The 10,470-nt window shown below is 42.5% G+C and overlaps 1 non-coding gene across 1 annotated transcript; it reads left to right on the plus strand.

The window, feature by feature from the left end:
• The first annotated feature begins 559 nt into the window (after positions 1-559).
• LOC138106941 (small nucleolar RNA SNORD66) lies at positions 560-630 on the plus strand. The gene has a single exon (XR_011149205.1). It is a non-coding gene; the product is annotated as a small nucleolar RNA SNORD66 (small nucleolar RNA).
• Positions 631-10,470: the final 9,840 nt, after the last annotated feature.

Consider the following 10,470-nt stretch of genomic DNA (forward strand, 5'->3'; position numbering starts at 1 on the left):
AAGCTTTTCTTTCCTCATTTTGTACATGTGCCAAATGGCAAGGAAAGCCAGAGGCAATTAAAATAAATATGGCTTGAATTATAGGCCTGTTCCCACAAGACCATGTGGTAAGTAAACAGGTTAAGATGTGCAACAAGGAAAAGTAGATGCTGTAGAGAGGCCACTTTCTCAGAATTGGCATTGGCCCTGGCTTTCTTGTGCTCACCCCTCTCCTTGTGAGCCAGGGTCTCTCCAGTACCATTCCATGCAAAGTGGATGAAAAGGGCTGCACCTCCCTTCAGTGCCTGGACCCCACCATCCTGCAGTGTGGAGCCATATCTGCTAAAAGGCCAAGTTTTACCTCACCAGCCCAAACTCCAGTACCTAATTCTAAAATGTTTTTTTTCTGTGGGTGAAAGCAAGTAAAGAGCTTCATGCTCCCAAAGCAAAGAGAGTAAGAACATCAAAATACTGAAGGATGGGGGGAAATGAAAAAAGGTTCTCTGTCTTAGACCTCTGCTGTCACATCAGATCAGGGAAGGCAGAAAAGGTCAGAATATTTATGATTTCAGTAGTGCATTTCCTCTGGTGAACTCTTGTTAGTGCCACCTTCTTCACTGTGATAAGATAAAAGGATTGGGATTTGGGGAAATACTGTATCCTTCACTAGCACTGAGGATGGCATGGTCCAAGTGCAAGCTCAGTCACATTCAAAGGGACACCTTCAAGGTGTATTGTAGATACAAAAATGCTGCTAGCAAGGATTTTCTTGCTAGTTTCTAAGCCCTTGAGAGACTTTTCTCTCTCACAGAAGAGGTAGCAGAGTTCTGTAAACAACCAAACACCTGCAACCTTGAGAAGTCTTGTTTATGGTACAGTAGAAAAATATTTTGGCAATGGATGTTTTAGGATTTTAGCCAATCACCCCCAAGGGGTGGCTGGTCCTTTGTCCAATTAGACTATGAAGAAAAAAGTCTATAAAAGAGTTTGTAGAATAATTAAATAAATCAATCTTGCTGCACAATTCCTGCCTGCTGGATCTTCTCTCCTCCTCCCTATGGCTGTGGGACATGGTATTATACCCTAGGGTTGTGGTAATCGTGTACCAAATCTTTCCATTCGTTTTGACACAATTTTGAAAAGGAAATTGAAGAAATGCTGTATGCAGAGTGACCCCAATGCAAGTGCTGATCAGGAAAGTGTTAATGTGTGTGGTCTGGTCTCTAGAGTAGGGCATGAGGCTCCCTCAAAAGGTCAAGAAGAGAGAAATCGTTTGGACATCACTGTGGTGCCTCTCTATCTTATGACAAATTTCTATTCCACACAATCTCAGTTCTTTACACTCTGGTGACTGATATGTTAAACCTCGTACTCAGCCCTTTTCCATGAAATTCTGGGCTAATCTATGCTTTTGCATTACATTTCTGGTAACTGGGATGAACATGGACAGATCTTGACACCACCATGGGTTTGAGTCACAGGGACACAATTAATCACCAGGGAAAATGATGCCCCAGCAGAAAGCTTGAAACAAAGTCACACTTCAATATCTTTAGATTGTTTGATGTCTTCGAAAGCCAGGGCTTGGTCCACATCCCTTATGCTGATTGCTCTGGCATAAAACTGTTTGAATGGATAACTGGCAATTCCCTTTTCTTTCTTTTTGATGGTGGCAACATGATTTTGAAAACTAGGAAAAAATGGTGCCTTTGCAATGGTGTCTGCACTTCCTTGAGCTGGGGGAGATCAGGAGAAAGAGAAATCTTTCTTGTTTCACTGTCAAAGAAAATTAACCAGAGAGCCTAATTTGAAAATTCCATCTAAAATGATGCTATTTTAACAACTTTTGCCATTTTTTCCTTAAGAAAATGCTTATTAGAATTTTGCCTTCATTGTCATATCCCCGTGTTCCATAGAGGAATGAGTCTCTGGGTAGGACATGTTGAGAAACCTGCTGCAAGGCAGAGGGGAGAGGTAGCAGGAGGAACAAGGTGACTTTTTTGGTTTTGCTCTGCATTTTACACTGCAGAAAAGAACATCCCAGACTTTAATCACAACCTCCACATTGGGTCAAAGTGAAAAAGTGACCTTATAAACAGGGCAACTTGCGGTTGCAAGGCCTCAGGGCAGGGCTTTTATGTTTCCATTGCACTCCCACTTAACACTCTTCCTTCTGCCAGTGAACCTTCCATGCACGCTTTTGACCCGGTATTTGCTGGTGTCAGACACCTACAAAGCAAGGTCTGCCAAAGCTGGTGCAGGTGACACACTGCAAAGATCCAGCTGAATTCTTCAGTCCTGTGACCAGTGACAGGACTTGAGGAAATGACACAAAGCTGAGTCAGGGAGGTTTAGGTTAAATATCAAGAAAAAGTTTTTCACCCAGAGGGTGATTGGGAACTGGAACCCAGGGCAGTGGTCACAGCACCAAGCCTGACAGAGTTCAAGAAGAATTTGGACAACGCTCTCAGGGACATAGTGGGATTTTTGGGGTGTCCTGCGCAGGGTCAGGAGATGGACTCCATGATCCTGATGGATCCCTTCCAACTCAGCATATTCTGGGAATAGAGAAGGAAGGAGGGAACATGTGAGTATCTGAGTTAGAGCTGTTTCAAATCTTAGCACAGACCACAAATTTGGACAGCTAGGAAGGGGTGAATGGGGTCAAAAAACAGTGAGAGCTATAGCTTAAATAGACAAATAAATGTAGCAGCACTACTGACCTGGTTTTCCTTGCCAGATCTCATTGCTCATTGAAAACAGTCAGTAATGTTAAGTATTTATGATACATACGTCAATTTATGAGCCTTTCTCCACCCATGCTGCTGTGCCAGAGATGTTTAAAACTTTTGCTTACAGGGGAAATTTGTCCTAAAAGGGAATTTGTGAGCTGGTCAACAGATGCTCTAGGTATGACCCCCCCATAAATTGGTTGCAGTATTATTGGGGGATATAAACAGCAATAATGCAATTTCTCTTAACCCAGTGCAAAAAATAGTGCAATATTTTTCTGGCCTAAGAGATCAGACTGTCCTCACCTGGTTCCCTGCTTTGGTAAAATGGTCTGGCTTAGCCCTGTACCAAACATGGGTGATGGATCAAGTTGTTCCAGGCTGCTCTTTAGGGACCCACCTCATCTCAACACTGTCCCTACACACTCTTCTTCCAGTCCAGCAGGAGGAAAGGAATAATCCCCCAGGAGCACAGGTCTGTCCAAGGCATAAACAGTGTGAACTTGTTGTCGATACAGCCCTGTATGATCTGGGGGGAAAAAAACTTTTGCACATGGCAAATCCTGTTCCTGTGATTAATGCTCTTATTTTACCATATTTGCTCTTTTTAATGATTATTTTATATTGAGCCCTACAGTTCTCTTGTAATCAGTCTCTAGGTCAGTTGTGGGTCATGTGTGGGTGAACACAGATTGCCCCGAGCCTCAGCCATGCCTCCTACAACAGGGGCAAAACTGGGGAGGATGGGCACCAACTAGAATTGTCATTATCATGACTGAATGAGCAGGAACAGCCCTCTGAAGAGGGTGGAAAACATTGATTTTTACCTGATTTATTGCTATTTATGCTCATGCTTATCCTGTCTCCCGGAAATGGATACCAAGGCTTCAGCTGATCTACTCATGTGAGTTAAGTACTTCAGAATGTGCAGGCTTTGGGCCTAAATCCATGAGAGAAAGCATCTTGCTGCATGCCTTGAATTTATCTAGACCAGAAACCTTTATTTCAGCTTGAAACTTCGCAGGCCCTCTGCCTGTGCTTTCATAAGAGGATGACCTTAAGCCCCCAACATATTCTGCTGAAATTTGATTTAAAGTTCTGGCAGACAGGCAAAACTACTTCTTTTTTTTCCCCCCCCGAGAAAATCACAATAAACAAACATAAGCTCCTGCCTTTCTCTGGCTCTTTACTTCTGCTAGTAAATGGATTCCTCGGTCAGACAGGTAAGACACAATTGAATTTGTGAGCCTAATGCATATCAGTTCATGCACCCTAGACTAGCTCCCAAAACTGCACATGGCACCATCTGTCGTGAATAGGTGGAGGGCAAATGGCAAAAGAAAATCTGCCTTGCCACACAGAAGAAAATCATTAGCACTGGAAAGGGTGCTGTTACCTGAAAAAAAGGCAACACGTGCCTCAGGGAATGAGAGCTCATTAGAGTGCTTGTCTCTGTTTCCTTTATTGTTAACCTTCATGGGTAAACATAAGCCCAAATGTTCATTTAAAGGATTTTAATGCTCAGTCACACGTAACTTTCAAGCACTTCCTAGATGTCTGTTCTTGCCACAAGCTGGTTTTTCTCTCCTTCACAGCATTTGGGCTTTCCCTCCATATTGCTCCATATCTCAGCCTGTGGAACTCTGTAACAGCCTCTCTATGAAAATGCTTCGTTTTCTCAGTGCACCCCCTCACAAAGCATCACCAGAAGCCATCAGCTTCCTCCCAGAGCTGCTCCTCGTCGTGGTGCAGTGCAAGGAACAGGCCAGGCTTTACCAAGCAGGTTTCAAAACGATCTCTACAACCAAGGGTCCAAACTACATCAGTCAGGCATTTGTTAAACATCACCACATTCCCCAGTATTTCCCCTAATTCCAGGCTGACTCAAACACTTGTGTGAATGGATTTTGCCTTCAGTGAGGTTTGGACTGCCGTCCTTCCAGACAATACAGGGGTGCTGCCATGCCAAAATCCCCATTTTATTTCCACTCATCAGCCTAGAGGAGCATCCCCTTTTCATTTAAATGATTCAATTACAAGCTTCTCCAGTGCTCGCTCTGTAATGAATTCCTTGATCAGAAATACTCGAGACGTTGCTAGTCCTGGGTGTAATTGAATCTTTGTTCTGTGACTTGAACCTGCTATCAATACTTATTGAAGAACTGAACACACACTTGTCCACTGAGTGCTTAGAACTGACTCAGGTTATTATGTTGTGGTTGATTTACAACAAAACCGTCTGAATTATGAACTGTGTGAGGAAGAGCTAATTGAATTTGAAACATTGTGGCTGATGGTGCTTCAGACTGTGATTAATACCAAGTCAGAAGTCTTCCCCAGGGACCTTGGCATCAAGAGATGTTCAACAGGTCCACAGGCAAGTTTTATAGTGGGATGAGACTTTTATTGGCAAAATGGGATATATCCTTTTAGAGGTGGATAATCCACAAGTTAAACCTGTATGAACTGCAAAAAATCACAATGGGAAAATTGTTGAATGGCTAGAGAATTAAGAAAAACAATAAAATCCTGCATCAGACTCATTTTCTTCCATTACATTTTAGCTCTCAAATTCATGGATGCAGTTTTAACCAGGTGCCTACCAGCAGCCCAAACTTGAATATTTAGATGCCAGGAGCAAGTTTGCTGCTATTGCTACCGCTCAGCAAACACTAAACTCTCAAAGTACATTAATCGAACCTAATAAATAGTTGGTGGAGAGGGATAAGTTCCTCCAGAGTCTGATTCATCCCACTTATCTGAGATATCTAATTTAAGAGGGGATGAATTGTCCTTTGTGAGGCACCCATGTCTCATCAGAGACTGCAAATGGATCTTTTTGCACCTAACCTTGAGAGAAGTTATATTAAAGGAAATACTGCCTGGAATGACCAACTGAGACAGGAGATAACCTCTTGTTCAGTTTGTGTGACCAGTCTTTGCTCCTGTTTTCCCTGCTGCACACATATATCTTCCTCCCAGTGATAAGACCTGGGTGTATATTGTCTGGTCCAGCAATGCAGAGAACAGGAAAAATACAGAGGCACATGAGATGCAAGATTAATAACCTTCAACTTCAGGCATTTGCCATTCAGGCTCCTGCACCTCATCAGGCTTAGCTCTTGTTTGCAGTCAGTGTGCAGAGAAACGTTCATTTCAGGGACATGATTCATCTGACCAGCTTTAGAGGACAAGGTGGATTGTACTTCCAAACCCATGCACACTTCCAACTGCCAAACTCCATGGTCTATAAGAAAAACAAATAAATAACTCATAAATGTGTGTTTTCAGCAGTTTAAGATGTTCAATCATGTGAGAAACAATTTTATAGTCATTGCAACTGGTGACTGGGATAGACCCAAATCACAGGCCAGAGCAGGAAAGCTTTGGGTGGTTGCTCCTTGAACAAGAGAGCTATTGATAGGTCCAAGATGAGGAATCATAACTGTTTGAGTTAGACTAATGCACTTGGTGTCACATATTTATTTTTAAGGTCCTTCTGAAAACATCTTCATGAGGTTGCTTCCCTCAGCACGCTTTAGTCCCTCCTCAAACAGGTGATGAGTGAGATACTTTCTTTCACTCGTTTATTCTGTGTCTGTTACTCTAAAAACAAGACAGCTTTTAGGGGAAGGGAGGCTTTTGCTCTGATTCTGGCTCCCAGAAGTCCTACACTCAGGAAAGATAAATTTTCAAGGTTTCTTCCAGCTCTGTTTTTTTATGAATAGCTGATTTCTACTTTCTATCAAAAGGCACATTTGTCATTGACTTACTGCACACAGTTGTCAAGATTACAAGGTCTGTTCCTACTGCTTTTGGTGTTAGCAAAAGTAATTCCTAACTCCACAAGAGTCATTGTTGTTTGTGGGCAGCTTTAAAGGATGTGTTTGTATTTCTTGCTGAATTAAAAGCTGCAGACATGGAAGCACGGCAAAATTTGAGTCCTCAACCAATCTTACTTCTGCAAATACATAAACCAGATGTTCTTGTGATTTTTAAGCTGACATATATTCACTTCAGTGGAGTTAAAGGGTTTTCCTGGGTGGATAAGGATTTAAGCCATTAACCCTGGTCATTCCCTCCTCCCAGCTTCCCAAAGTATCAGTTGTCCTCAGTGCCTGTCTCCTTGAACCCCTCTGTGTGGCACCCTCTTCACCTCTGATCAGCTTTTCCAGCTAGAAATTTTGGTGACTCTTACTGCAATACTTGTGTAGATGCCAAAATATATAATAAATATTTTATTCTCCAAGAACCCCATCATAAGAGCATCGTCATGTGCCTGGGGAGGGGTTTGCCATGCAGTGTTTCTGCCTTGCCTGGCTGTTAAAAACAAATTCTGAGCTTGCTGTACATGGGATGACAGATGCCTTTTCTTTTCAAATAACACTATTACATTCCTGACTCAGGGTCCCCTTCGACTGTGAACTGATGCAGAAGAATGTGCCCATGTCTGCAGCCTCCATTACCATCAAAAGTGGAATTTCTCTCACTCTCTTTTTAATCAGAATGTGATATTGGCATGAAAATTTGGTGATGGATTAACATTAACCATTTTATGTGTGATCCCACCAGTGAATAGAAAAAAGTTCAGAATGAGAAACAAGTTCAGGACACAGAAATTTTGTGTCTGCTGCAAGAAAGCAAATATAGAAGAGTACATCCAGGTGAGGGGAAAAAGTGAGAATAAAGACAAGGGAGAATAAAAAAGGCAAGAAAATGCAGTATTCTCAAATAGATTAACACTAAAACATTGAGCTCATGCCTCATCACAAATTTTCTGGTGAAGGTCACATTCTCCCACTGCTACAATCCACTGGCCAAAGTGGTGATCATTGTCTGCACTGTGGGATGAAGAAACCTTCCTTTAGCTTTGCCTACAGGATGTTAAATATAAAATCTGATCTTTCTCCAGTCTCATTTGATGCTTCTTGACCAGACAATGAAAGAAATAGTTTTCATTAATTTCCTAGACTAAACCACATCTATAGTCTTTGGGTATTCCTGCAAATTCAGCCTCCCCCTCTCCCTCCAGGTTTCAAGTTCCTGTCTAAATCAACTGCACAAATGGAGTTTTCTCTCTGCCCATGAGCATCTGAGCCAGGCTTTGCAATAAGGCTGACAGGAGAGTAGACCTCTATTAAGAGAGGTGGCAGCAAAGAACAACAGAGTGATTAAATGCAAAATTGAAATCATAATGGAAATTGGGGCACTGAAAAGAAATTTTAATTAAGTAAGCAACTGCAAATCAAACAAATGTATTCATTATTTAATCAACTAGTGAGTGCAGAAATCTCAACTAATCAGGAAAGTCTCGGGGAGCAGATAAAGAAACAAATCAAGAAACCAATTTAAAAGCCATAAGAAAATAGCACACATCCTCCCTACAAAAGACTGTTTGTCTGAGAAACAGAAGTGAAGCTTCTTTTTTTTTCCCCAAACATCATATTTCTTATCTTTGTAAGGCTCTATTTTTTCTTTTTTTTTTTTTTTTTTTGCTGGATTTGAGATGCTATTTTCTTGCATAGTTGCTTTTAATCTGTTCCATCACAGAAAGATTGACTGTAAAGTGATGTATTTCTTCGCCTACTTCCACCCATTTTTCACCTGCTGCACAGACCCCTTGCGGTATCACAATAAATGAGTTTTTACAAAGGTAGATAAAACACTGGGTGCCCCGAGCCACTGCTCAGCTCCATGTAAGAAGTGGGACACTGGCAGTGCAGAGCACACAGGAGAGGTGGCTGGGCTGTTTCACACACATGAGCAGAGCCAGCAGAGGAATATGATGATTTATTAACCAGAGCTTTGCCAAAAATCTGCCAACTTGCCCCTGCTTAAGGGAAAGAAGGGATGCTGAGCACCTCATCTGTATGGTCCAGAGGAGGGACATGAAGGTGGTCAGAGGACTGGAGCACTCTCCTAGGAGGAAAGGCTTGAGAGAGCTGGGGTAGTTCAGCCTGGAGAAGAGAAGGCTCTGGGGAGACCTTAAAGCCCTTTCCAGTGCCAGAAGAGGCTACAAGAGAGCTGGAGAGGGACTTTGGACAAGGGCATGGAGTGATGGGACAATGGGAAATGGCTTTAAACTGAAAGAGGGGAGATTTAGATGAGATACTAGGAAAAAATTCTTTACAATGAGGGTGGTGAGGCACTGAAACAGGTTGCCCAGAGAAGCTGTGGCTGCCCCATCTCTGGAAGTGTCCAAGGCCAGGTTGGACGGGGCTTTGAGCAACCTGGGATAGTGGGAGGTGTCCATGGCAGAGGAGTTGTAATGAGATGATCTGTAAGGTCCCTTCCAACCCAAACCATTTTGTGCTTCTGTGATTCAGACCTGCATAAGTCTGTGCCCCTGGGTATCTTTCCACCCTAAATTTTTTCTGCCTGACCCATGTGAGTACCAGAGCAGGTATCCATCATTCACTTCAGTGAACTCCTTGCAAAGTCAGCAAACAGCTCAGCATGAGCCCTTTCAAGCCTCAGAGCTACGTCAGGGTAACCAAATGAGTCACAAGCAGCCATGTAATTACTTTTCCAGGCTTCCTTACTTAAGAATGTGGATCTGTGTACAAAAGCACAAATCCAGAGAGAATTTGCCATCATACCTTGTGAGTGTAGACATGTTTGCACTCAAAGCAGTTGGATAGGGGCAGGAGATAACTTAAAGAATAGTACAAACAAGTCATTTACTGCACCATCTCGTAAGTATAGCCTGTCTACAGTCTAATAAAAATCACATATTTAATTAGTGGCTTCATTCAGCATTGTGTGAACAGTGATTCACTATGCCAAGCCAGAGGAAATGGGTAAAAAATAGACCTCCTTGCATGAGGTATCTGAGAAAAAGAAAAAAAAAGCTATTTTATTCTAAGAGTAAAAATCATCTTCTTAACAAAGATATGTGAGAAAACATGGTGGGGATTTTGAAACACCAGTGTAGCAACCTCTTATATAGAATAATTGGAAATTGAGTCTCTATCTTTGCACCAAAGGGAAAGGAGTCTGATTTTATAGCCAGACTCAGGGACTGGGACACCAAATATCTGGTTTCTTATCCTTTCTCCGTGGCTGGAGCACAGTGCAAACACTTTTTGTATTTCTGGTTGTCTGCATTATTTTGTTGCTCCTACTGTCAAAAGGGCCAAGCACTTCACACTCGTACCATTTTTCACCTCACCACACCTCTCACACATCACACTGTGCAGATGGAAGTGCACATCCCTTCCTCTGCACTGAAGTCCCAATGGCCTAAACGCTGCTTGGGGCTCCAAGGTGAAAACCCCTTGTTCTGCAGGGGCAAGGCTCAGGAGGATCTCAAGCTCAGAGCTGCTAATGTCTTTTGAAATTAACATTTTCAAGTACTTAAAGGTCTGACAATAACACTTCCCAACACACACATCTTGGGAGAACCAGATATCCCAGAACCTTGCTCATTCCCCAAGCTGTTCAAATGGCAAAATTAGGAGCTACCAGGTGCAGTTTGGGCTGCAGATGTGCTTGGAAGATACTTGCAAAATCAGACTTTTCCCTCTCCAACATTTAACAGTTCCCCACTCTCCTCCTGAAGGTCTACAGCTGAGGAAGCCTCTTTATTTATGGAAGTATAAATTTGGTTCTGCTTCCAACAGTAGGATTTGAATCTCCCTTGGTGAAGGGGTCAGAACAAAATGATTTTTAAGGTCCCTTCTAACCCAAACCATTAATGATTCCATGAGAACCAATTTCCTGGGCTCCGTGGCCAGGGAATCATAGGGCATGCTGAAGG

This window comes from Aphelocoma coerulescens, chromosome 2 (assembly GCF_041296385.1).
Source record: "Aphelocoma coerulescens isolate FSJ_1873_10779 chromosome 2, UR_Acoe_1.0, whole genome shotgun sequence".
In the NCBI taxonomy this organism is placed as follows: Eukaryota; Metazoa; Chordata; class Aves; order Passeriformes; family Corvidae; genus Aphelocoma; species Aphelocoma coerulescens.